This window comes from Uloborus diversus, chromosome 2 (assembly GCF_026930045.1).
Source record: "Uloborus diversus isolate 005 chromosome 2, Udiv.v.3.1, whole genome shotgun sequence".
Taxonomy (NCBI): domain Eukaryota; kingdom Metazoa; phylum Arthropoda; class Arachnida; order Araneae; family Uloboridae; genus Uloborus; species Uloborus diversus.
This window is the reverse complement of record NC_072732.1, coordinates 55,344,587-55,368,090: the sequence shown is the minus strand read 5'-3', so window position 1 is coordinate 55,368,090 and position 23,504 is coordinate 55,344,587. Positions and strand designations below refer to the sequence as shown.

Sequence of the window (23,504 nt, the reverse complement as noted above, 5' to 3'; positions counted from 1 at the left end):
ACGAGAGGACTCCCTGGCTCCCTTGTATCATGGAAAATAAAATTTGATGTCATTATTTCCACATGTTAGTGAGGAATGGCATTTTTCGTTTAGGTAACGGAGGTGAGAATTTATTGTGTGATATGACTCCTTGTCCTACTAAAACGAACTAAAACACAACATTAAAAAAATAAATATACTTAAACAATTAGTATTTGAGACTCATGTGAAAGGAATAATAAATAAATAAGTATATACTTTTAATTAAACAAGTTAAGCAACATAAAGTCACACAAGGTGTATCACATGGCACGGAGGTGAGAATTCACATGTTGTGAACCAAAAATATACTAAAAAAAATTAATTTGAAGTTTGACCTCTTGAATTCAAACTATGTTTTTCGCAATCACGAGTGTGTGTGTGTGTGTGTGTGTGTGTATGTAGGCATATGTGTTTATGTGTGTGTGGGGGGTATGTGTATGTGTGTGTAGGCATAAGTGTTTGTGTCTGAGTGCAGGTATGAGTGTATGGGTAGTTGTGTGTATGAGTGTTTGTGTGTGGTGGGGAATGTGTATGTGTGAGTAAGCATATGTGTTTGCGCCTGTGTGCAGGCATGAGTGTGATGAGTGTGTGTAGGCATGGGTGTGATGAGTGCGTATGTGTAGGTGTCTGTATGTATGTGTAGGTGTCTGTATGTATGTGTAGGTGTCTGTATGTATGCGTGTGTGTGTATGTATGTGTTTGAGTGTGTGTATGTGCTTGTGTGTGTGTGTAGGTGTATGTATTTGTGTGTGCGCGCGTGTGTTTGAGTGTAGTTGTGTATGTATGCGCGTGTGTGTAGCACATGGATGCAACCTGGAGACGGTTTTCGCTATAGGAGCAGCATCGTGAGGAACCGGTCGACGGTGATGCTGCAGAGGGTGCTGGCGGGAAAATAAAATGATAGCACATCAAAACAGTCAAGTGAGAACAATAAGCAATCGTGATTGCTCAATAAAAAATATTGTTAAAAAATTGTTGATAAGTTTAAATAGATATATTTTTGATGAAATTAAAAATCATTGTTAAATGAATTGTTCCTTAACGTTTTTACTGTAAAAGTCATGTAACAGAAAAAATACAGTTTTTGAAGAATGACCCAGCTATCTATGGTGCAAAAATGGTAAAAATCGGTCTAGTAGTTTTGAAGATTACCCCGGACATATTTACATCCTTACATACAGAAGTAGCCGTTTATGTATATAGATGAAGAGATAGTTTATTTTATGCGTTTAATTTTGGTAACTGTTACGTTTTATTTCTTAAAAAACGGCCGTCATTTTTTTTCTCAAAGGTGTTTTTTGACAATGCTGAAACTCCTTCAATACTTTCATAAGTAAGGCATCATTTTAACGGTTATTTTCCAATTCGGTTACCATTAAAGGGTTCTTTAATTAACTACAAAGGCTTTAATTAATTACAAAGACCTTTTTTATCTTGGATTTCGAAGTTAATTAACGATGTCAACATTATACAGCAGACTTAAATGCAGAAAATTGAAAAAGTTCTTTAAGTAAGCGAGTTCGGTAAATTAATCTATCAAAATGAGACATATAATAGTCAGTGATGTTCCCATCAATTTTTGTGAGGGTATACTTCCAGTAATCCTCTATGCACAGCATGCGGTTACAAGGATTTCAAAAGGCGTTGAATTAATAAGTGTTAAGAAATATAAAGAAAAAAGGTTGCTTGTGGGAAAATGTGGTTAACATAAATATATTATTTTCGCCTAGGGAAAGTTTAAAAATGCGATGATAGAATCTGAATTATAAATAAAAATTTATTAAGCTAGAGGGTATACGCTATAATTCTAAACGAGCTGATGTGTGCATCACATGACTTCCTTTTACTCCAATTTAAAGTCATTTCCCCATTACTGGCAATTTTAATGTGATTCAATAGTCTACTCTCTAAATATCACCAACAGTAACCAAATTGAAACAGATTAAAAAAAAAAAAAAAAACCCTGCCAAATTTGTCGTCAAGTTGGCGACAAAACTTGGCGACCAAAAGACTGGCGATATATCGCCAAGTATGCGCCAAGTTATAACACCACTTGAGTTTACATCAAAATTAACAATAGTTCCCCCCCTCCCAAAAGGGGCAAAAGACCCCTTTAGAAACACCCGAATGCAACCAAAAGAGGAGGTGCACAACTAGACCCCACTAGGAGTCTATGTACCAAATTTAAACTTTCTAGGACATACCGTTCTTGAATTATGCGACATACATACGCACATACGTACATCCGCACATACATACGTACATACAGACGTCACGAGAAAATTCGTTGTAATTAACTCGGGAATCGTTATTATGGATATTTCGCGTGTCTATACTTTCGTAAACACTTGTCCACGTGTGGTCGAGTGGGAAAAAAAACTCAATATTCATTCGGGGGAGAGTAATATGGAAATTAAGGTCGACTTTTGAGTGAAATTTTTTTTTTGCGAATACAATACTTCCTTTTTTGTAAAAGGAAGTAAAAATGTTTGAGAGTATACTCCGTATAGGGAGTATACAATATGGGAACACCCCTGATAATTGTGAGTAGTTACTGCTTTAAAACATAAACAAAATAATTGCATAGAATTTTAAAGATAACTATTTATTTACCACAAAAGAGCTAAAGAGCTCAATTCCAAACAAATGCCATTTCAATGATTCTAACTTATTGCACCTTTAGCATTGCCTTTCATTAGCACACAACATCACGCACTCAAGACTAGAGAGAGAAACTTCGATTGGTTTTAAACTATTCAATTATCGCAATGCAAACGGTTCTATAGCATTAACTAGTGAACAAACCCACATAAAGGATTTCAGCCCCAGTTCTCCTTTAGCAGGCCCGAAGTGAAACGTAATTTCTGAACCGTAAAGCATTTATCAGTATGAAGCAAATGAACATCGAAATACAAGTTAGTTGATAGAACGAAATTAAACGCAAGATTAGGGAGAAAGCTTTCATATCGAGCTGCAAATGAGCTGCCTATAGGCCTCTTGAATATAAAGGTGGAAGATTGTACTTAATTCATATTTTTCTTTTCTTTGTCTCAGAAAATATTAGAGAACATTTTGATGAGCATATAGGATAAAGGACTAGTTACGGGCATTTTTTTCATTTTGGATAGTTGTGAACTGTGATGTTGCAATTCTAGTTCATTCTTTTTAATTTACAGTGCTGGCCAAATTATTAGACTAAGACTGTTTTAAAAACAAATTCTTTATTGATTACATAACTATAGACACATTAACGAACAGTGAAATAATCATTTAATATTTAGTATGCATTCCCTTGTTTTTGATGAGCATTTTAAGTCTTTTTGGCATACTTTTCACAAGGTTTATACCTTTTCTTAAATTTTTAAAAAAGGAGGTAAAAAATTGTTTATACTTACTATTATATATATTCACATACTCACTAATTACCTAAAACTAACTTTAAATAAAACAGAACACACTAATAAAAAGAACTAGTGAACTGTTTAAGCTGATTGAGGTTATGTTCCTGGTAGGTAGATAAACAAAGAACATAAACAAAGCAGACAGTGCTGCCACTTGCAAACATTAAATTATGCTAAAATAACGTAATAATCAGTGTACAGTATGTACTGTACTTTAACAGTAAAATAAATAGTATTTTAATACAAATAGTGTACAAAAAAAAAAAAAAAAAAAACTCTTTAATCTAATAATTTGGCCAGCACTGTAAATGAAGGAATACTACAGTGGTTTGACCATTTATGCTCATACTCGCTTAGATATGGGTATATTATAACTATCAATGGTCATACTAGCTGAAGGTAATTATTTTCAGGAAATACACAGAAAAACATTGTAGGGTCACTATTTTATTGATGTACTTGCGTATAACTGGATTAGATAGAATATGTGTAATATTTTTGGAAAAGTTGGAATTTTAAGTGCAATGGAAAGAGCTGGTTAGAGTACAATTGAATATATTATGTTCAGGAGTTTCAGGTTGACTGCATACACATAATAGTGAGCTAATTTTCAACAATAATGAAACACTGATTTTTCTGACAATATAATCAAAATCTCTCCAAATTCTGTCCACATCTTTGTGCGTTATATTTATTTCATGCTTGGAAGAATTTACTTCTTACTTTAGAAACCAACCCCAAACTCATTTGTAGAACCATAATAAATTTACGTACCGTTTGTGGACATGGGATGAACTTGAGTCGGTACCGTCTAGATGTGGTCCGAGCAACTTACGGTGCACACTTTGAAAGCTGGTAATAAAAGATATTGCTTTCTATTTAAGAAAATGATCAGACACCTCACATAATATTCAGTAAGTTACCGCCCTATAGCCAGGGCTAAGGCAGAAAAGCTCTAAATAGCCAGGGCTAGGGCTTTTCTGCCTTAGCCCTGCCTATAGGGCGGTAACTTACTGAATATAACTGCCTTGCCTTCAATATTCCAATTGTACTGAACCATTGCTTCGGTTACTCGTTTGGTTATGTCCTACTTCTGTATTAGCTAACAGTTTGTTTGGCACTCTTGGCTTCCTTAAGAGGTTTTCCACCCCCAGCTCAGTCACTCCTATGCCGGGCTGATGAGTGCTAATAAGCACGAAACTGCAGTCCTCGGCTGGAATTGACGGAGCTGGCGGTGTATTTCATGTACCTCATATGATGTTTGTTTTTCGCACTGTGACGATACAGCAATTACGTATAATTACACATTCTTATTTTTTTTTTTACGATGTCATAAAAAAAATCTTGACCCTCTGTGAAGTGTTATGGCACAAACTGCATATTCATACGACTACTTGTTGCGTTTCTAAGAATTTTTAAATGTGTCAAGGACTTTCGGACATCCTGTATTCCTGTTTTTTTGAATTCAAGAGAATGAAATATAAAACTGCATTAGAGGAAATTACAAAAATAGAAAACACTGTATACAAAAACACATAATTGTGCTAACTCGCCTTTTATTTATACAGTTCCTACATCCAAATCGCTGTCTGGATTAAGCAAAGTCCGGTTTAATGAAGGTTTACTGTATTTGAAATCCAGGCGATAACAGAAAGCGGAAGCTTTCAAATAGGAAACATTTGAATAGTGTTCAATTAAATCGGCGAAAAGGGATTTGATTAAACACACGAACAGTGGTGGCTGTGAGATAATACACATCAAGCTCGACTGCCCATCACCTCTTGATGCACCAGTTGGTCGTTTAGAAGATAGAGGGAGATTTTAAAGCTGATAGTGGTATATTTCTGGATTAGCGTAATGTAGGCCTGTTAATGAAACTCCTACAAGCGTCAAGCTTGGAAATAAAATAGACTAGAACGAAGGTAACTCGAACTTACTTGGGTTAAAATATATCGAAGTAAAGATGACACTAGACGTATAGTACTAGAGCTAAAATAATAAGAATAATAGCTGAGATGACTTTAAGCTTATCAGAGTCAAAATGTATAGGAATAAAGGTGACATAGGCACATTCGAGCTAAAATGGATAAAAGTTAAGATGAATCAAGGCTTAATAGAGTCAAAATGTATAGAAGTAAAGGTGACTTTGAGCTCAATAGAATTAAACGGACAGAAATAAAAGTGACGATAGGCTTATTCGAGTTAAAGTTGATAGAAGTAAAGGTGACTCTAGGCTTGTTAAAGTTAAAAGAAATAGAAGTATGGGTGACTTTAAGCCAGTGCTACAGCTGGGAAAATATTTCGGGAACTCAACTTGGGGGTTCGGGCGGGGGGGGGGGGGGTCTTTAAGGGAGAAAAATGTGGTTTAAAACCAGTTTACACTACATTTGCATTATTTTTACAATTAAAATCACTTATTTCGGGGGACGGTATCCCCCCGCACTCCCAACCACAGCACTGCTCTAGGCTTGTTAGAGTAAAAAATGATAGATGTGAAAGTGTCTGGGCTTTTAAGAGTTTAAATGGGTAGAAATTGACTCAAGGCCCATTCGAGTTAAAATTTATAGAATGTGATTTTTTTATTAGACGCAAAAAGAAACTCTCTATACACCACATAGTTGTGGTTCAAATACACTCTAGAAAACACAGTATTAAAAAGAAAAAAAAAAGGCAGTCGCGAGACTGGCCAACAGAAGCTATGCTTTTATTAAATAACATAAGATTTTATGTTGAAGTTGATAACGTTGAATTGATAAATTTAACTAAAACTTAATTCGATTTGCTACTCCAATATACAGGTAGTTATCAAAATAATGGAAACACTCTGTGACAAGAGTGTAGGGAATCGCTACTCTGCCATAAATGTTCTGTTGATAAAGGTGCCTTCTGACTTGAATCACTTACACTGGTGAATCCAGAAGGTGATTGAGTTCTCTGGTCATTTTTGCTGATATTGTTCGCTTTTTAGACATTATAATCCTCTTCAATACCGTCGGTTTCTTTTACTACTCTTTTCTTTCCGTCCACTATTTTGCTTTGCCGAGCTTGTCTTACCGCGCTGCGTGTATGCTATCATGACTTTAGATGCTGTACCTCTAGAAACACCAACAAGTTGAGATGTTTCAGTTACACTTGCTTTAGCTAGACGCGCTCCAACAATTTGGCCTCTTTTAAAATTTGAGAGGTCCGAAATTTCACGCGCTTGAAAAAAATCCAAGACGTCCAGAACTTTAGTTAATCCACCATATACTACCAGAATATGTACATTGCTATTTATATTTAAAAAAAACAGATATCTAGTTTTATTCTTTACTAGTGATACCCGCACGGCTTTGCCCGTAATAGAAAAATCAAAAGGTCTTTTGGTTCGCCTGTATATTTACAAATAATGTATGGTGAATTTTCACGCCAGTTGGCTTGTACCCATCTTACGGTTCCACGTTATGATAATTTCGCATCTCGCCAATTGGCTTGTACCCATGTTACGGATCCACGTTATGATAATTTCGTAATTTACTCATCCATCTTATGATATTTTTTTTCTTAAAATTGGAATAGAAAAAGAACCACATCGAATTTTCTAAAAATCACTTCGAGGTGCACACCCCCATGCTACATACTAACCTTGTGCCAAATTTCATGAAAATCGGCCGAACCGTTTAGGCACTATGCGCGTCACAGAGATCCAGACATCCTACAGACATCCTCCGGACAGACAGACTTTCAGCTTTATTATTAGTAAAGATTACGTACGAAGCACATTCAAAAATATCACTTTTATTCACAGGTGTTTCCATTATTTTGATAACTACCTGTACCTTTAACATTACAAGCTTATACTTAAAATGCACCGCCAGCTCAGTTATTCCATCCGGGGACTTACTACAAAATTACAAGCTTATGTTTTTCAATAAAAGCGTGGCTATGTCCGCCAGTCCTGCGACTGCCGTTTTTCCTCCTTGAAAAACTTTGGCAAGAGATATCTTTATTTCTCTCATTACTGATTAAACTACTTTGTATAGTTATAAGAATTATTTAGAAGGAACGAGTAAAATTTTCTTAGGATGTTTAATCAAGGTTTACGGATATTGACTCATTATCTAGTATTACATGAAAACCTTTCGTAACTGAGGAATATTAATTTATCCATCTTCATTAAAACTGGGAATTATAAACATTCGTAAAACGGGAAACTCGCGAAATATTTATTGCACAAACCACTCGAAATGAGAGGGGAGAAATTGAGCAAAATGGCAGTTGGTAGAACTTACGTTTTAATCCTCATTAAATACATTAGATAATTTATATTAAATACGTAAATTATTATCCAGAAAAATGAAGCCTCTTAAGAAGCTTCTTAGTTAATTCGATAATAAACTATTCATTAGTTTACTTGAATTTATTACAGCGCTTATGAAAGGACCAAACACAATAAGTTAGAAATTGTTAGAAGATTTTTTTTTCTTTTGTTGTTTGCTCACCAGGCAACTTTTATGTATTATATAAATCACATTTGAAAATACTGCTTCTTGGGAAGATGAGAAACTGAAAGAATTTATCATCGTTTTACATTACGTTTTACAAAAGTGGTTTTTCTTTACTGAAACCAAAATTGAGAAAATTAACTTTGTAACACCCTTAGAAATCAGAACTTTGAGCACTATGTTTCACAACAGTTAAACGCAACAATCAATAGACAATTATTGCGCTGCTTCTGACGCAAAACAAATGAAATAATTCTTATTCAATCGATTCCACGGTAAATTATAAATATGTATAGGTTCGGAGCAAAAAATGTTTCCTTAAAGAATTCTGCGTTACATTCACTGTCTCGAACGACAGACAGTTTTTAAATAAAGTCAATTCGACAAACAAGTCCAATTAATTAAGGCATTAAATAACGAAAAAAGGCTCTCATGCAAGTCATTTAATTACAGAAATTCAAATAAACTCAAATTCTAAGACGATCAAAATAATAATAATAACAATAAAAACCAACAACATTCAAATGATGACATACTTCGACATTTACCAGCAACAATAGCGTTGATTGAGCATTCTTAAACACCAAAGAAAACAAAATGGCGACGGATGTAACACATGGCTTGTTTCCTTACCTAAAAAATGAATAACACTCAATTAAGCGTGAGTACAGTGAATTCGAAAAACAAACATGAAAAGTCTAGTAATTTAATTAATACATAGAAGTATTGATCGAATGATTCGGCTTTTGAGGGATTTTTATTCTTATTTCTTAGAAAAGATTTTTGCTGTTCCGCCTTACAAACAGCGATGAAAGTATAATCGTATTAAATTGTAATTAATTTACTGTGCCATATGCACATTTTTACACTCAGGATCACAAAGGCTTTGCAGAAGCTTATTAAAAGGCATTTGTTTAGAAAAGAGGAGACTTGAATTTTTTGTGTAAAGAAATCCTTGGTTTAAATTTGATTGAGATATTTGATGTCTCAGTTTTTTTGCTATTTCTAATGCTGTGATGAAAATTTTAAGCTTTTTGAAATTCCATAGAAAATGCTTAGAAAAAACTTAAAATTTTAATTATTTATTTCTTAAGCTTGAAAGAACACGAAAATGTTTTCAATAAATAAACAGCTGAACTACTGTTTAGTGTTTATATATTGAAAATTTTTTTTGTTCGACTTGCGTCCTTACATAGTTCAAAACGTTGGACTCAAAAAATGATAGTAGTTTTAAAAAAATACTAAATGTGAAAAAGTGCTGCATAATAAAACATGAAAAATAAAATGAAACATTTTTTTCACAACTTAGTAGAGTAAGAGTAGACCGGGGCACGTTTATGCGGATTTTTTTTTAATAAATTTTCTAAATTTTATGTTTTAACTGAGAAAATTTTAGACATTCCATTTTTATGAAACAGTTAATGGAGTCAAAATTAATATATTTAGTTGTTACTCAGTTTTTTAGCAGTTTAAAAAATTATTTTTGAGTCCAAGTCGGTTGCACAAACTTGCCTTGGATATGGGGCACATTTATGCATTTTTATTTTGACACCTAACGCGGTTCTGTAAGTGTTTTGATCATAATGTCTTACCATCGTTAAAATAAAGCACATTTATTACAGACTGAAGAGTATGAAGTAAAAGCTGAACGGGCATGAAGACAGCACTACATGGCTGTAAGCTATAAGATACGAATTTGTAACTCAATTAAAAATTAAATGGTGATTTTCAAAACTAAATATCCTGAAAATACAAAAAAGTTTTGAGACAGTTCGGAGAGAAAGAAGCGTCAGGGCACGTTTAGCAGTAAGATACAGAAAGAACGTGCGCAAAGGTATTCAGACGCCAACGCGTAAACTTGCCCCATCCCCAAATTTGGATTTATTTTTAACGTGCAAAAAAAAAAAAAAAATTAATTACATTTCAGCTCATATAAATACAATTCTCAAAAAAGGATAACATTAGGCTAATTTTTATACATTTGTTCTTTCTTAACTAAGTAGTATATTATTTATTCGCAAAACGTTCAACTCAAAATTTACTCAACTTGGTAGAAAACAGGTTATTCGTTCTACATGCTAGACCGAAGCTCAACTGACGACTGTTGACTCTCCAGTTACAATTCGGTTTAAAAAAAGGGCACTGCGTAAACGTGACCCGGTCTACCTTCCTTACCCATAACAACTTAACCTTCATCAAAAAAAAAATATATATATATATATATATATATATATATATATATATATATATATATATATATATATATATATATATATATATATATATATATATATATATATATATTATTGTGAAAATTTTATTCTTGATTGTTTTCCTTTATTTTGTATTGCCGATCACATTCTAGACCTCATTCATAAACTTTGAAATCTTCTCCAAGTTTGACATTTATCTTGATATTCTCTCAAAATTAAGTTAAAAACATGAAATATATTGTTCCCAGAGATTATTTGGCTTTTTACATTTGATAAAATCAGCTAATGTATATATATTAAAGTTGTGTTCAAACATTTATAACAGCTTTTTAACGACGCCATAACCATTATGGTGATTATTATGGTGTTACCAATAATTTCCATAAATCAAAACGAGCATACAGTCGACGCTCATTATAACGACCACACATTATAAAGACCATTCCATTATAACGACCAGTGGTAAAAGCCCGAACTTTGTCCCTATGAACTTCATGTTAATTTGCTTTCGGTATAACGACCGTTCTGTATCTTCTAATCCAATACAATGACCGAATTCAGCGGACACTATTTCCGGTGTTTTTTCCAATAAAGCAAATTTCTAGTTTGAAATGTCCTTGATTATTGTTTACGGACAGCTGCATGTAGTCTTCAGTGTTCAATCCAACTTTGAGAGGAGGTGGGAGTGGAGGGGGATTACTACTCAAAACAGCACAGAAAAAATAAAGGGAGAATAAAGTGAAACTTTCGGATTCCGAAGTAAAAGGGGTTGACACATTTTATGTTAGTTTGGTGTTTGATCACGTGCTTTTTAAGATGTTTACAGTTTTGCATCTCTCTGAAGCAGCATGGAATAAAGCCTCAGAAGAGACCATCAAGAATTGCTTTCATCATGTTGATTTTGAAAAGCAAAAGGAATTGGAATCTACTGCTGAAATGCAAAAGCAACTTGCTGAAGTCAGTCAATCTAAGATGAAAATTTCGATGAAGAAGATGAAATGCTGTAAAATGTTTTTAAGAAAATGAAACTGGATGAAGCTTTAAACTAAAACAATTATGCTAACATCGATTCTGATTTAGAATGTGTCGAGCATCTGTCAGAAGATTAACTATTTCTCGATACTGTGCACAAAAATAAATTGATGTATCATGATCAGATGAAAAAGGAATTGAGACCAAAGTTTCTAGTGTGAAAAGCTTGGAATGTTCAAGAGACTTTTAAATGTTCTTTCAAAGGCACAATACTTATCATCTATAACTGAAACGGAAAATTGTGTTTTGCAAAAATCATGTGCGTTAAAAAGGCAAACAAGTGTTTCTGATTTTATCTTCAGAAAATAAATGATTTTTAAGTATGATTTTTAAGTAAATGCTTTTTAAGTATGTAATCAGTTTTTTCCCATATTTTTTACTTTAAAATCTGTCATAATATTTTTCACCCATTATTTTTTTAAAAAATGTCTATGATAAAAAATACTTTTGGAATTTAACTGGAATCTTTGAAAAAATGCAAACTTTATTGGAGAAACGTAACATGCGTGATGCATGCATATATGTTTTTTTAACTTCTACCTTCTATAACGACCACTCATTATAAAGACCTTTTCCTCTGGGACGGAGATGGTCGTTATATCGAGCATCGACTGTATTTTGATTAGCCACCCAGAGAGCTAAGGACTAGAGGACAGAATTAGTAGTCACTACCGGCCACAGGGGTGAGTAAACGCGGGAAAAAGGGCGGTTATAATTCATATTTGAATTAAAAAATAAATAACCGACCTTACACTGCAAAAGACGTTAAGTAATTCATAAAATCCTTTCCTTCCACTTCAAAAGGCCGCCTTCAAACTAATTTATTGAAAAATATTACTTATGTTAATTAATGTATTTATGACTATTAATTTTAACAAATAAAAAAAAATATCGTTTTGTATTTTTCTCTTTATATTAAAAAAAAGTAAGGTCGAAGAAATTCTGATAGGAAGTCTGTGGCGGGCCTGCGTCCAGGAGACCCCATAGCACCTACAGTCTTGAAATTCGTATAAAATTACTTCGAGCCCCGGTGATTTGCACCTGGGATTTCGTTTTTAAAATTTGGAATTATATTTTTGTTATTAAATTTTTTAAGCTCAAATTTCGAGTAAATTGCCTATTAAAGGGATGAAAGTTACTTGCACATATTAATATTATACAGGGTGTTCCATTTTAACCTACAATACCTTTATTTTCGCAACTGTTAGCCCTAGATGCATACTTCCAACTGCAAAAATGTTCAAAATCAGATGCAGAGTTAAGATATTGAAAGTTTGAAATAAAAATAAAAATATGTCAAAAAATAAAAAAAAAATAACTTTTTATACGGGCCCCATCATGGCATAACATTTGCGAAGGGTTTTTTTTTGAATAGCAATGAAAAATATAAATACCTTGTTTTTCTTACTTTGACGACCTGTCATTCTTGGGAAAGGGCGGTAAGTTCCAATCTCATCTTGTGTATAGTCCCTTAAAACTTCAAACTGGAATATCTCCCTGAGTTTTGGTCGCACAAATGTCAAGTTTTTTTGTGTTACTAATATCTTTCAATGGAGATTACTTCCTTAAATATAAGTTAGGGAACCTGGGTCCCGTATAAAAAGTTAAATTTTGTATTATTTGACTCATTTTAATTTTTGCTTCAAACTTTCAACATCTTAACTCTGCATCTGATTTTGAACATTTTTGCAATTGGAAGTATACACCTAGGACTAACGGTTGCGAAAATAAAGATCTTGCAGGTTAAAACGGAACACCCTGTATATGGTTGGAAAAGGACCTTTCCGCTTTCTACGCAATTTGTTTCAATGCTCTAACTTAATTACGGCGGGAATTATTTGTGTTTCTAGCTCGATTTTTTAAGGTTTAGCTGAAATTTAGGCACTTTCTTCATTAAATCTATCAGCAAAAAGTGAAGGAATTATCCCACAGTTTTCTTTTTGACACCACTGAAAAGAGCGACTTTTTTTACTCCAGATCTAACTCGACCAATGGTCGAAAAACTAAGCTTCTATCACCAAAGGAAAAAAAATACAAGCCGTTTTAATCAAGTTCGGAAAATTTTTTCTCCATTCAAATTATCGATGTTTTATTTGGCGTTGCAATAGTTACGTCTTTAGATTCGTTTGTTTCTTCTTTCTTATTCACAAATTTTAAAGGTTTCGATTTTAACGAAAAAACTTAGGCTCAACTCAATTCAAGTTCCGAGTTAAAGAGCAAAATATATTACTAGAGACCCCGAATATGAAAGCGACTCTTCAACCGTACAAAACTGCAGCTTTGCAATGCTGAGGATCTCCTTAGCCCTTACGGCTCTGCAAGTTGGTACAAGTTATTTTGAAACCCGGGGAAGGGGTGCTTTTTGATCCTAAGGGAGCTCATAATGCGTTATTAATCTGTTTCTTTTTAATTGATGATTTAAATCTTTGCGAATCAAATCAGATTGCGAAGCAATCTTCGGGGTTTGGTGAGCGTCAGCGAGAAGGGGGGGGGGGGAAGCCGTCTAGTTCTTAATTTAAAAAAAAGCAAATAATTCAAAATTCTACTGATGAAATGATTACCCCCCTCTGCCTTGTCACAAGCTGTCACAACTTCACGAACTCTACTAAGCGTAACATCATTTTGTGGACGACCCCGTATGCAATTAGTAGCTAATAGTATTTCTCTGAAGCTTGGGTCTTTACGATGAAACCGATGCGCACAGACAAACCAAATGTGATGTACAACATTTAAAACAATTCCCAGGTCAAAATTTCATAAAAACGAAATTTTCACCCTTACTTTTTGCTCTTACTATTTACTATACACTGTGCGTCGTAAAAATGATTCTGCTGATATGTACATTCGACGAAAAAGAGGAGATCGATTTACCTTCAGCAAATCCTTTCTGGCAAAGTAGCAGCAAACTAGCGAGGCAGCGAAAACTTTTCAGAAAACAAGGGAACAAATATGCAAAATCCTATTTATTCCAGACACTTTATTTAACAGGGAAGCATCAAAAAAGGAAAAAAAAAAGTTCTGAAATTCACCTCATGGCATTTTAAAGAAAAATGTCAACATAAAAAAAGTATTAAAAGAAAATACTCTTGTAAACAACGCGAGCGCATGAACCATTTTCCAGTTTCTTCCCAAATTTGCATGCTTTTCACCCATTTTACAGGCGAATCAGTGGAGCTTGGAAAACATAATGTGGTAGGATGAATATGACAGGAGTTTATTGCTTCGTTGAGTTTAATCCAAAATGTCATAATACCGTATTTATTCTGTATTTTAATGAAGCTTCAAATAATAGAAACGATATTGGTTTCATGAATATCATAAAAAAACAAGTTCTTGACCCCTTGGCTACTTTTTGTGCTCACACCAGAGTTAACAGTTATTAATATTTAAATGTTTTTTTACAATGATTATTTCTTGAATTTTGGATAACTTTTATTTCAGGATTTTTTTTTTTCCAGTTTTGTACCGAAATGTGAAACAACACTGTTAAAATATGGGTGGCAGGGTTCAAAAATATACATGATATTTTCAAAAATATCGAAAATATCTGATATTTTGATATACATCCGATGTTTTCAATCAGCACAAACTAAAATCTTCAAAATCAAAATAGTAAATGCATCCTCAAATCATTCTTTATTTTCTTATACAGTAGAAGACCGTTATAATGCACACCTTGGGAACAGAGCTTTTGCGTTATACAGGTTTTTGCGTTACATAGATCATTTCACAAATTTTGAAATTAATATTCAGAATATATCTATATGTTAGCACTTCAGAATGAGTTTTATCTGCAATGAGTGTTAAAGCAACAATATTAGAATTAGTTATTCACAAATAAATATGTTTCACAATCAAAAGAAAGTGCATCATCCTGCACTTCTGCTAGCTTCATGGTTTGCATAACAGCTGCATTTTCAAGAGCCATCTGGTATTTTCTGTTTACTATAAGTACTAATTTTTATTTAAAAGCTTTGAATTAAAATGGAAAGATAAAAAACTGTTTCAAAATTTAATTTGCCTAACCATTTTTATGTCTGTAAAGCAAAACTGAGGGATTTTTTAAACTTTAAAACCTATTGTTTACTTCTAAAAAGTTGTGTGGTTTATAGGGAATTGCGTTAAATAGGTCGGCTTTATAACGGTCTTCTACTGTATTATTATTACACTATGTAGACTTAAAATTAAGGTGTCTTTCATTTATATCTAATAATTCATTTTACCTTTTTATTAATTTTAATAAGGTTAATTTCGCATTAGCTGTTTTATTCGTTTTTCTTCTGTTAGCTACGTTTACACAGTTATATGATTCAAAAATGAAAAATATGCATTAGTCGACACACAGTCATTAGAGATTTTCTTTTTTTTTCTGACCAACATTTAATGTTTAACTAAGCACTTTTAGTATGAATTAAAATTGTTACATTACTAATAATTTTATGAACATAAGATAAAAGAAAGAAAGATTATATTTGTTATATTAATGATTTATTAATACATCATAAAAATATGGTGCATAACCTTTTGGTTATTTTTAATACAAATGAACAATATTACTATGATGAATATAATTTTTATATTGAAAATACCGTAGTTGAAAAAATAAATATAAAAAAATATCATGATATCTTAATGTATAAAAATCTTCCGTGCGGACGTTTGTCACCATAATGCTTTTAAACGGCTGGACCGATCAATTTTTTTGTGTGTAATTAAGTTGTGGCAAGCATGGTTTCGAAGCGCGATGGATTGAATCGGAAACGTTTTTGTTAATTAATTAATTTAAACATTGGATGGTTATGTCTCCCAAATGATTAATATTTATTTTAACCTATTGTTGAGCGAGAACTGAAATAAATATTTAATCCGTTGCCAAAGGGACAATAAGAAAGCCAGCTCTGCTTTTTGTAATGAAATTTCCTACTGTGATATGTCAATTGAGAATAGATAAAGCATAGAGAGAGAGAGTGAAGTCTTCATTTCTCTCTCTCTTAAAAGAAACGACTTTAGGTCCCGTGATATATTTTAAAGTAAAGTTGAACCATGTGACCGGATCGGTGCTTTAGGTTTTCTAACCAAATGATCATAAAGTACCGTACCTAGCAACATTTGTTTCTCGGCTGAAATCCATCTGAGTTTTGGCACTAATGTCACTCAAGAATACTTTAAGGGTTATCTATTTAATCAGTACATTATTAAAGGAAAATATTATGGAATTTAAAGACGAAACAAATTTTACTTTCGTCCAGATAAATTACAACAGGGTAGTTCTGTACACAAAAGATAAATGAAGTGGAGGATCTTTATCTTTGGTGGAAAGAACAAATTAGGCAATATATGAAATTAAAAAAATTTTCATTCAAAAGATCGGACCGCTAATTGGTCGGAGTTGGCTTCGCTCACTGATCGGCTGGATTACAGTGACGTAGTGGCTTGGCGACTTTGGCTATAAACAATAGAGTTGCGTAATAATTTGTTTACATTTAAAAGCTACTGTTAATGTAATTTGCTGTTTTTTTTTTTTTTTTGGCGAAATATTTCAAATTGCAAAGAACTGTTTTTCGTTTTTAAAGAGAGTTTAGTCATTTTAGTCGAAAAATGTGTTTACTTAACATCGGGAGGGGGGGGGGATTTTCTCTTATTCAGAGAACTGTTTTTACCTTTATCATTTTTCTAAAAGATATTATTTCGATTGTTTCATTCTTTTCAGATGGGGGTGTTGCAGCGGGATTTCCCGATCGTTCTAGATGGGTAGTTATATTTTTACACTTAATATCTGAGGACGCTTTTTATCCTTTGAGTGTGGCTGAAGGAACAAACCATCAAGTACGGGAGAAAAAATAGTTAATTAAACAACTGCTCAATGGGCTAGAAAAATCAAGTTGCAATAAATATACGCATTCTGACACCATAGCAGCTTAAAACATTTTTTTTACTTATTTTTTTAAACAGAACCGTTCAAACACTTGATAGTTTATTGAAATTTTTTAACTTTTCAATTTACAAAGTTTGAACAAAACAACGTCTGTCGGGTCCTCTAGTTTTTAAAATAAATATCTGATATATATCATGATACATATCGATTGGTATATATCGGCGAACACTGATGAGTAGTAAAGAAATTGTAGATTAAAGTTACCTCAAAAAACAGCATTGTTTTAAAAAAAAATAAATAAAAAAAAATCAGTTTTAAAATGAAAGACAAAAGAAATGTTGCCAAAAAACTAAGACATAGGTGATACAGAAATAAAAAATACCATAGTAAAAAGTATACTTCAACTGGCAACTGTTGGGCGAATTCCCCAAGAACGTGATGCATTATGTATTCAAACGGCGTTGCCTACAAAAATGATATTGTTTAGAAAATTTACCGAAAATGTTGCGAAAAAGGCTCCTACCACCATTCGTGACATCATATCCATACTAAAAGTTTCTTTCTTCTAGGCAAGCCACGTGACAAAAATGGCTGCGCTCACAGAAGGTCTTTCATGTTCAAAGACTCTTTTCCTCGAATTTTGACAAAAAAAAGGGGCCACTTAAGACTTGTGAGGCTCAAGGGACAGCTCAAAGAAATGTTACGTTCACTCCCAGTAGAATCGGTTCTTTTCTGCACAAGTGAGAAATTTAAAAAGCAATTTTTTCTTTGGATCTGAGGCCATTTCCCCCCCACTCAAGATGTTTCCAGAATGTAAAATGAGGCCGAGTCGAGCATGACACCTGAGGACTTGACATAAATACTTATTAACATTTATGGATTCCGCCATTGTTGTGGAAAGAAAATTTCATATTTTTCCCATGACCGAATTGAGTGCTATTAGATACTAAAAAGCTATTTTATCAGTAGGCAACATGATATATAGGATAGTTTCAAAGGATGTATTAAATGAAAGTGACAAAAATGACGGTGCGATTTTTGATTCTATGGGGAAAAATCAGTTAAAATGCACTCTATTCGCATTTTAGCAAAAAGAATGCTTGATCTCCTTTTATACATTGAAGTATTAATTCAGTTACAAACAAGAGTTTTATTTTTAATTAAAAATATTAATTCCCAAATTCATTGTTGTTTGCGAAATATACTGTGGATACTGTCACCACAATGACATTACGTTGAGGAACACTCGGTTGAAAATTGCTAACTAATTCCTCCTCGAACAGCTAAAATTTTGGACTGAATAGGTACTTTGAATCCACAGTGGAGCCTCATCATCAATGCACTAATGTGGAACATATAATATGAAAGTCGTGCAACACAGCAGCTTTCGACAATATTCACCATTTGATTAGAAACTCTGCCTGACACCCAAAAGGTAAATCAAAACTTTCTTCAAGCAATCAGCAGTTTGGGTGTTTGAGGGAGGTTCAAATCGGTTGGTGAAGAGTTGAAATTGCGACTCTGTTGTATTATTGTACAAAGTTTTTGCATTGACAAAACTTTGAAACAGCTATTTGCTCCAATGTTTTGACAACTGAAGCGTTTTGAGCAAAAAAGGGGTAACTCCAAATTTGAATTCTTAAAGGTCAGAATTAAAGGTTAAACCACCTAATGACATTGCAATTTTTTAAAAAAATTCATGGCTTCTCCTGTTCAACAATATAAATATACTTAGAAGCATACACGGGAAGCTACGAAAATATAACAACGAAAAATGCGGACTGGAATTTCCATCTCTAATGAAGATCTTTCGAAATCTTTGAAGATGGAGCTTTACTTAAGCTGGTGATTCATTTCATTCCTATTTTAGCACAAAGGATTTTTGATCACTTTTCCTACATTGAAGTAATAATTCTATTAAATTTCAGTCACAAATACTTAAGCCTGAATTTGATGCTATTTACGGAAAGTATTGTCACCACTTTGACATTGACTTGACGAACACTCGGTCGCAAATTCCATCTGCATTGCTTACTGATTCCGCCAAGGAGACACTTCACCACAAGGACGAATCGCTACCCAAATGGAAAACAAATTACGATATTCATTCTTTTAATGCCACGTTTCTGTGTCAGCTCACTTAACAGGCAAGACAGAAATCCCAACACACCCGTCCCGCAATAATCCCTCCCAGCAAAAGGTTTTTAATCGCTGCCCCGTTTAAAAAGCATGGCACACGGAATCGGGCACCATGGTGAGATTTCAATGAACCCTTCGCCTAACATGGGGTTTTACAGGCACTTTGGTGGAAGAATTAATTCACCATTTCGGTTACTTTCTGCTCCGCTTATCTAATTAACCTTCCGCTCGAATAACTAAATGTGGGAAATCCTATGGCAACGGCCGCGCAAGGAGCTTCCTGCTGGGGTGGGGGGGGGGGGGGGGCGCCCCTGCAGTTTCTCGTTAGAGAGCGATCCCAATGAATGGATAGGTGGGGGTGGGAAAGAGAGAGAGAGAACAAAGGAGGGCTTTGCTTACAATCGGGGTCTTAAGAGACGTTGAGAATGTAAACAGCGTTTGTAAGAGTAAAAAGGAACATAATTGATTGCAATTTGGTTTTGTATGACGATTCTGAGAAACACTGTTGCATAGCAAGAATATGCGAATGCAGTTTATAAAATCATATAACAAGTTATTCAACAGTTCAAGTGAATTGTTCAGTCAACGCTTGCAAATTAGAAAGTTTTACATTTAGCATTTTTCATTTGCATTTCCGATGAAGATTAACGTGAATAACAAATTAGCGTATTGAGTGCGAAACATTACGGGAAAATTTGTCAAGTATTGCACTGTAAAAACGATTTAGAAAAGTTCCTGGAAAAGAATATGCAGCTAATGCGCCCAATTACAACCAATAACATATCTTACAAAAACCAGGAACGTTTTCCGATAAAAGTCAGTACCCTTTCTGAAATATTGGAAAATCTCTCCTGTTAAAGCCAGTCGTGAACCTTCGAGAAAAATTAAATAAGTTTAATGTATTTCATTAGAACCGTCCTGATTTATTAAGAAAGCTCCAGAAGCATCATAGCAACCATGGCTAAAGTTGCGCGAAAACCGCAAGCAGGAATTTAGCACTTGCTTGCGATTCCTGCCTCGCAAAGCTACAGCTATCCAGTGATTTATTTGTTCTCATTGGGAGCTTAGTCAATCCAGACGAGCCGTATCAAGCTAAAGCCGATACACTTAATAAACAAGCTCAGTTAATCTTTAAACTGGTAGCGAAAAATATTTTTCACACCAGTGAAAAATCTGCATTCGTGCATCTTTTAGCAATTCAGGAAACTTTTTGCGAAGGTACTTGATTTTGCTGGGACATAGGTACTGGGACCTCTGAAATAACGAAACGTTCCGCGGAAATAACCAGTAACGTTTCGGATTTTTTTTACAGTGTGTATGTGATGCGTTTTGATTCAGTTGGAGACTGAGGCACATAGAATCCAAATTGCAACCTTTAAAATTCTTATGCGTCCCCCTAGGGGGTCTGCCATGCAGGTTGAGAAATACTCGTTTAGAGCTTAAAACTCTGACGAAGCAAACATAGTTGTGATGAAGAGTACTTATTCGTGTATGAAAAAGAAAAAAAAATACTTTAGTGTCAAAGTCTGCCTCAAAAGCAGTGTGTTTCACAAAATCTGTAAAACTACGAGCAAATGCAAAACTTTTTCGCTGTCTCTGCAGTGCAAAAACAGCTCCTTATGGACACTCGGGCACCCTATCCCTTTTGTTTCATATCAGATTTAAAGTATACCTTCGTATAACTGGGTCAATCTGATATGATATTCTTGAAACCACTAAAGGTATTTCATATCAATCACGTAATAACCCATCCTATTCGTTTAAACGGTATTTTGATGTTCAGTAAATGTTTACGCTGTTTATACAATTTATGCTCAAAGCTAGCTTTATACAATGATTCTTACAAAAGATTATCAAGTTGATGATACAAAAAGCACAGTTGTTAAGACTATGGACAATAGTGATTACTCTCTTACTCTAATTAAATTTTAGTAATTTAATATTCTCATGTGACCACAAAACTAAATAAATCAGTTTTTTAAAATTTTATCTGATATACCCTCCCGTCACTCTGAAAATTCCTCTTCGCCCGCGCAGAGGGCGATGACTCCACGGGTGATGCTTTAAAAAATCCCAACTCACGATAATAAAATAAAATAATAATTTTAAAAAAAAAAACTGTTCGTTGTGAACATTTTGACTTTCAGCGGAACACTCAGTAGGCAGAACTTCAAAATCGTATTAAAAATAAAACGAATTTAAAAAAAAGCTTCATATCTATGTATAGAAAAACCTTTATTTTAATTAAAGAGACCTACTCTTTTCACTTAAAAATAACAATAAAACGAGCTGATGTGTGCATCACATGACCCCCTTCCTTTTACACCCATTTAATAATAATAGTGCCTTGTAATAAGAAAGGAAACACTTTAAATAATTTCACCCGTAGTAAATAGGACATATATATGATCATTAAAAGAAACATGATGAAATATTAAGGAAGTTACAAAGCCATGTGCAGTAAAGCAAATAATAATAATAATTTAAAATTTACGCTTTTATTTTGTAAGATTTTTTAAATGTTTAATTAAGATTTAAATGGATTTTTTTTTTTTTTTTTTTTTTTTTGAGTTCTGCCCTGATTCGAACTTGCGCCTTACATATTATCAAAAAAAAAAAAAAAAAAACGCGGTATCATTTCGCGCCACTGTGTCTTGTCTTCATTCCCGGATGATGTTTGATAAAGTCAAGTATGGCATTCGAATCGCAAATTTAATGAAAAAACAGAAAATAAAAGGTTTATATAAATATTAAAATATGTTTTTCATGTAAGTTTGACACGCACTTCAATACTTTAATGAAAAACAGAAAATAAAAGTTTTAAACTTATATTAAAATAATTTTTTTTGTCAAATTTGCCGCTAATACATTGCCAACTTGGCGACCAAAATATGTGTCAAATTATAACCCACTTGAGTTTGCATTGAAATTAACAATGATTTCCCCCCAAAAAAGATGTAAAAGACCCCCTTTGGAATATCTGAATGCAACCAAAAAAGAGAGGTGCACAACTAGACCCCACTAGGAGTCTACGCACAAATTTCAACTATCTAGGCCATGCTGTTCTTGAGTTATATAACATACATACGTGCATACGCACACACATACATACGTACAAACGGAGGTCAGGAGAAAATTCGTTGTAATTAACTCGGGGGTAGTCAAAATGGATATTTCGGGTGTCTATACGTTTTTAAGCACTTATCCACGTGTGGTCGGGTTGAAAAAAAAAAAAAAAACTCAACATTCATTTGGGGGTGAGCAAAATGGAAACTAAGGCCGATTTTTGAGTGAAATTTATTTCGCGAATACAATACTTCCTTTTTTTGTAAAAAGAAGTAAAAAATAAAATAAAAAATTGAACTTTATATAAAATTAGGCTTATACAATCAGCACTATGAAAATTCACCGTACTTCAGTATCGTACAATGCCGACATTTTAGTTGCACAAAAACATTTTACCAAATCTCCTAAAGCCAGTCATACTATGCTCCATGCGAGAAGATAAAAGCGTCATTAGGGACACGAAGATAGACAGCGTCGAGGAAAGAGACCATTTGAATCCACCTTATTTCCTCCACGATGGTTCGTCTCTGAGGATGATGCGACTGCTCTCGGAAAGATTAGCTCAGCAAGGATGCCGTAAGGTATCCGAGAAAACAAATGGCGGAGACGGAAGACATGAAAAAAAAAAAAAGATGGAAAGCTCCCAAGAAAAAAGCAAATTTTATGGGAGAAAATGATTGTAACCATATGAACTAATCCATAGATTGAGACATTCACATATGTTACACCATTTTGTCATTCATAGTCACGCATGCGTATAAGCAACAATTCTTTGCAGCATCTTGAAAAAGTAAAAACTGAAGTTTTTTGCTGAGTTGATTTCGATGCACAGCGTTAGGGGTAGGGGCAAGAGCAGAGTACCCTGACGGGAGGTTACTGGGACTTCTCAAAAAATTCCTTATTTGGCAAACTTTATCTGAAGATTCAGCAGATTTGGAGAAAGTCTAGTTTTTTAACGCCTAATGTCTCTTTTCATTAAATGGAGGATATGCGCCTGCTCATTAGGGTGGTTCAAAAATAAATGTGAAAGAAAAAAAATTCTCCTAGATAACAGGACACCCCTCAATATTTTTAGACTTGTGGATAATTATATACTGGAAGAATTTTAGCTTCACATTTCAACTGAAAGAGGGTGATCAACCCCTTCCCCCAAACTTTAAATGTATGGGGAGGGGCAGGGGAGTTAAAAAAATACATTGAACTGAAGAAACAATGCTATATACTATAATATACACTAGTAATGTGCATATACATGGCAATAAAATAATTATTT

General features: G+C 33.7%; 1 protein-coding gene across 2 annotated transcripts in view; it reads right to left on the bottom strand.

The window, feature by feature from the left end:
• Nucleotides 1-23,504, bottom strand: part of LOC129235152 (neogenin-like) — a 345,244-nt gene that overhangs the window by 180,923 nt on the left and 140,817 nt on the right. The window lies entirely within an intron of this gene.